Genomic DNA, 6,000 nt, shown 5'->3' with positions numbered 1-6,000 from the left:
TTCCTGTTAAAAGGGAGTTTTTCCTTCCCACTGTTGCCAAAGTGCTTGCTCATAGGGGTCATATGATTGTTGGTTTTTCTCTGTATCTATGAAGCGCCTTGAGGCGACTTATGTTGTGATTTGGCGCTATATAAATAAAATTGAATTGAATTGAATTTTGACATTTGACCTTTTATTGTTAGCCAGTCTCTCTCCACAAATTAGGCATACTGGTAGGCCACTCTTGTCAGACGTAAATGCAAATGAATCTGCCCAGGCATCATTAAATGTTCTATTTTCTTCAGATATTTTTCTTTTCTTACATTTCTCCATACTTGGCCTACCCGGGGTTGAAAGTCTTGATAAATGCACGGCGTTTTGGCAGGTACACCGGCTTCCACGTTATGTGACGCATATTTTGATATATAACTTCAATATAACTTTATTTTAATATTTCAAGATCACAATAATCTTCCAGTTTAGAACTACAATTTAAAAAAGTAAAATACACTTCAATTAAATACTTATCATTTATTGTCCCAAGCTACACGGAGCTGCAGTATAAGGATGAAAGAGCCACATGCGACCACTGGTCTATACAGACAATAATCCCCTCACATAAGTGATGAGTACTGCAAAGGCGAATGCAGTAGGTCACCGCTGGGTAGGTGAGCTGGCAGATTTCAGGTTTGATGTCAAATGTCATGCTGGGGAAGGTGAACCGAGACTCATTCTCTCGGTTTCCACTTGACATTGACACCTACTTCACAAAGTGTACTGAAGAGCTGACGAGAGAGGCCATTCAGGCTACATGGAAGGGTTGTGAGTCTGCAAAGAGACAAGATGCTGCATATGTCGCTGCCTTGTGAACATGTCACCATTGCAGCCTGTCACAGTGACCTGGTAAAATCCCAAAGGAAGGATCCCTCTATCAGTACTTATCAAACTGAAAGAAACAAAATCAGTAATAACGAATGATGGCAGAAGGAGAGCCAGTGGCCCTGTGAGAAAGCTTATGCACGAGTGGGGAAAGCTTCATATGGAAAATCCGCTGCAACATCGTACAGCGGCTCAGCGAAGGCAGCTTGTGCTGCCAGCACAATATCGTTTCCTAGTGCTTAAGGAGAAGCCACTCTTAAGAGCATCTGCAGGCAAAGAGCAGCTGGAAAGAGCATCTGCCTCAGATAGTACATGCACACAACTGCACCAGGCATGAGGCAACAGGCTTTTCATCCCACTACCTCATGTTTGGTCGACACCCCCATCTCCTAGTAGACTTAATTTTTGGCCTGTTAGCCAGAGATGGGACTGAAACACCTCAGAGCTATGCAAAAAAGTGGGCTTTGTGGATGGAAGAGGCTTATCGTACTGCAGCTGAGAACAGCCAGCACTCTAGTGCAAGGGGTAAGAAGAACTATGATCATCACACACAGAACACAGTCACTCTCCAACCTGGTGAGACAGTGTCCTAGTCTGTAACATGAGTGAGAGGGGAGGACCTGGAAAATTGAGACCTTACTGGGAGCAAACTGTGTATGTCGTCAAACAACAAGTGAGTGACAGTCCCATTTACAAAATGTGTTCAGAGACGTAATGTGTTTACTTCATAGAAATCTCCTACACCTCATGCAAGACCTACCTGTTGACCACTGGGGGACCACTTCCACGTAGAGGGAACCAAAAGAAAAGAAGTCATCGTGTTGGGAGACGTGACTGGATGGAGACGCCTGAAAGCAGTGACTGTGAAAACTCTGAAACAGCCAGAGTACAGTACTGTCTTAGAGTATCACCACAAGCTCAGCATCAAACAGTGAATCTGAGAGCAACATATCAGCCGCAGAGGAATCCAGAGAGAGCCCAGAAAACAAATACACATATTATATGTCAGAGCAACCCAGAGTCACCTCACCTGTAAGGGAAACTGAACAAGAACAGATTTCCTCTGTTCATTATGTCTCCTGTTTTACAGGATTGTAATCTGTGGTCACGCCCACTACAGCAAGGCCTGTAACATGAACAAATAAATACCACCAACAAGTGTCCCTAGAGGACTGGCGAGACTTTTAAGGCAAGTGATTACTTGCCAGGTTACCACATAGAATACCTAAGCTATTAACTAGCATCAATAAGTTAGTCACTAATATTCCTTGGCAGTTGATTAGCATCCCCTGGGCTAGTTACTGTCTAGTAACTAGTAACTATTTAACACCAATTCATATTATTTGTTAGATTCACTTTTCTTCTTACTTTAGTCAAAAGTCTTTTGACCTAAATATGTTCAAAGTTGCATCATCTTGACATTTACACCAGTGTTGTACAACTCTGAGTGCATTCTGCAACTGATGGGAGGGAAAGGACTCCTTAGCACGACCATTAGAAAAGCCCACACAGCGCACAAGTAGTTTGGTGTTTAAGTGGCTCAGAGGATCAAGGACAGGAGCAGTGACAAAAGTTATCCTCTCATCGCGGTGAATGTTGTGCGCCTTATACAACAGGACAGCGTGAGAGAGCTGGACCATTTTTTGTGCCTAGGTATTTTGTGCAGGTGAAGCAATGAAAAACTCACATTTCTTAGTATGACAGGACAGGATGATCCCACTGAGGCACCTAAGAGAAGAAATCCAGACCCTTTAACGTTCAAGGAAATTGTGACGCATTAGTACAAACAAATGATCATTAATAAATCAATATCAATGACATAAACACACAGGAGATGCAGGATGAGTTATCCAGATTCATTTAATAATTAACCAACAAATTTAGATTGTCCAATTAATGTTGCTACTAATTCCCTGATTGATAAATTTCTTTACATTTGCCCATGTTTTGTTAAGTTGATTCAGAAATAATTAATTGATCAAATTAAACTCCAATTCCTGTGAGCTTTGGCAAAGCTGAGCATGTTCGGTCTGTTGTGTATACAGTTGTGGCTCTAAATACAGGCTGAAGTGGCAAAGTGCGCAAACGCAAACTTTGTACCACTGACAAAGCATTAGACCACAACTGTATTCATAACTCGGGTTGATAGTAGCAACAGTTTTTAACGCAGCACAAGCTCTCTAAGAAGACGAACTCCTCAAAAACTTGAGAAGAAACCTCGGGAAAGGCAATTCAGAGAGAGATCCCCTTTCCACGGATTGCTGGGGGTGGGTGGGGTATTTTCCATGTTGGAAAATACAATGGGAGCAAGACTAAAGACTGAATGGAAGTTCCACTGTGATCGCATGGCCCACTTGCTCTTGTGCTTCCAGAGGGGCGGGCCTTGTAAAAAAGATAGAAATGAAGAACATGGACAGCAATGTGCCATAGCTTTTGAATGTGACCAAATACTTCTCTGTTAGAGCTTCTGCTCTGTAAACCTGTTTTGCTTGGCATCAATAAGTCATTTGAGCCAGGGATGATTCTGAACTTCCTCTAGGGTGAGGCGGTCTTCATGGTTCTGACAGTAACAACCCAACAGGAAACACTTGCAATCTGTTCAGAGATACAAAAGAGCGGTTCGAGTTTATCACGTTGGTGTTTATATAAGTCTGCGTGTGCATTAGCGATACAGATAAAGACAGATAACACAGAAAACAGAATTTTCAAGCCTTGTAATGCAACAGGTTAAAGAATAAACATTCAGCTTACTCTCTGAAATGTCAGTGTGCATCTCAGATGTGTTGTTGTCGTGAGGGATGAAGTGACGTAACATCCTATCCATCACCGCACCCAGCTGCAAAACTGTGATGCAATCTGCTGTGGTGGCATTAAAGTCCTGCCAGTTTACAGCGGCTGATTTGGTCCCTAACATCCAGAGAGTAATTGTTCATGGTTGTCTATAGCCCTGTTCTTTAAGTTATCTAAAATGAAAGAACAGGGCTATAGAGTCGGCCTTAAAATGGAAACATTACATATATAAATACTAACTTACACCATGGAGCCCTGCTCTCAGAAACGGTCCTAGATTTAACACTGTCTGTGAAACTGGATTTAATAAAAAATTGTTTAAATTGAAAGGTTTTAGAACATGTTTAGCACCATCCTGTGCCTGTTCAGAGCAGGATGTCATTAGGTTGGATGCACTTACATTAGTTTATGCTAATTTCCTAGTTTATAACTAGTGACAGAACAGTTAATTTGCTGGAAAACAAGGTGACTAAAACTAAAAGTCAGTTTGAGGGGGTCCTGTTTGTATGGGCCCTTCAGTTTGATGAGCCAGAATATAAAGAAACTCAAAAAGAGATGAGAAACAAAGTAACTGACCTCTATCAGTCTGTCTGTCATCTAGTATCATCTGTCAATCTGTCGTCTATCATAGAAGGTTACAAAGCCATGTCTAAGGCTTTTAGGATTCCACTGAATGATGGGTGAGAGCCATTATTCATAAATGAAAAAACACCTGTGAGGCTTCTCAGGATGACTCAAATACTTTTTTGTACCCAAAGCTAATACTGGGATGTCTGGTATGCACTGCTGCAGTTCACTTTCTTGGCTGTGGAAAGTTGCTCCCATCAAGTTTGTCTCACTAAAACTTCATTTTTTGCTGTCTGTAAAGAGCACACACTTCCATTTATGGACAGAGAGCTTTGAGTCAGTAGTTTTAGTCTCGGCAGTGTTACCCTCAGGCAGTAAGAAGATTACTTATTTTGTCCGCTTCTTTTTCAGGCATCTATTACGTTTTTGGGAATAGCAACAGTGCAAGTAATATAAATAATTCTATGTTACTAACCTGAGCCTTTACTGTGATTTAAGCTCAATTTAAGACTGTCTTTGGGGGTTACCTTATTTGGCTCCAGGAAGTCTATCCAAAATTGGTGAGCTGGATAAGGGCATTTGGAGTATCAGAATCAGCTGATATACCAGTTTCATGATAGCGGTGCCTACCTACCTTACCTATGCAGCACAAGCTTCCATTGTTTAGCCAGTTTAAAAGAGACAACTTTGTGACATAGTAAAGTCTAACCAAAGATGTGGCCATGAAACAGAAATGGAACAATTATGATGAATTTAAATGTTGGAAGTGTAAGCCATTACCTATACATAAGCACCTGTGTCATTAATGCAGGTCAGTGTGAGTCGGGGTGAAAGATAAGTGTATCGCAAAGCCAAACATTAGACCATCTTGTCAGTGATGAGAGACATGCCAAGTACAAACAGACTCAGCTTAGATGAGAATGTTTTCTGCTGCTAAGCCATCTGAAAGAAATACTATATAAGGGCTCTATGGTATTTTCTGAGGGTAGAAGGAAGCCTTCTGTCACCCGGAAATTTCAGGACACACAAACACACACTAATCCCCTATAGTCAGCCACCCATTGCATTCCATAGAGCTCTTTTGTCTCCTATTAGGGGCTAAGTGTTGCAGCTCGGCCTGTCTGTAGTTCAAGAAGGTGACAGCCGCTTAGTGGGATGGTGAGATGCACTAATGAATGGCACTGCCCTAGCAAGATTGGTCTCCTTCCTCACAATAAGGCTTATAGTAGCAAAAAATGGTCAGATGGTGCGTTCCATGTGAAAGCAGAAGTCGGAATTTCCTGAACTTTTCAGTGTCCCCTCAAGTCAGATTTCCAGCTCTGAACATCGCATCAACCAACAGCCTTAATCAGCCCAACTTAACCATCCAACATGGAACCACTGTATATAAACATTAGTAAAACTGTAAAACCTGTGATCTGTGCTGCTACAGCTGTTTATTTATGACTCGCTACATAAGCCATATGCACAGCACCGGGCAGGTTCTGTCTGCGAATGTGCTGGGGTGCTTTTAACACAAACATTGCGCTGTGTTGTTACTGATGCATTAATAGCTCTGCCTTGCTAAGATAGAACAAAACATTTTTTTGTGGTTTCGCATTGTTTTGCAACACCTTCATGAAGAAATCTGGATGGAAGCATATGCTCTCCTAAAAACTGAACACACCTTTCAGCATTGATTTGGTTTCCTCTGTAGTCTGGAGGATGCATCATCCAAAAAGAATTTAAAATATTTATTTGTCCAACCACAGAACATGCTTTATACTTTCCCTCGGTCCCTGGTTT

Source organism: Astatotilapia calliptera, chromosome 8 (genome assembly GCF_964374335.1).
Source record: "Astatotilapia calliptera chromosome 8, fAstCal68.1, whole genome shotgun sequence".
NCBI classification, from domain to species: domain Eukaryota; kingdom Metazoa; phylum Chordata; class Actinopteri; order Cichliformes; family Cichlidae; genus Astatotilapia; species Astatotilapia calliptera.
The sequence above is the reverse complement of the archived record's forward strand: the minus strand, read 5'-3'. Positions refer to the sequence as shown.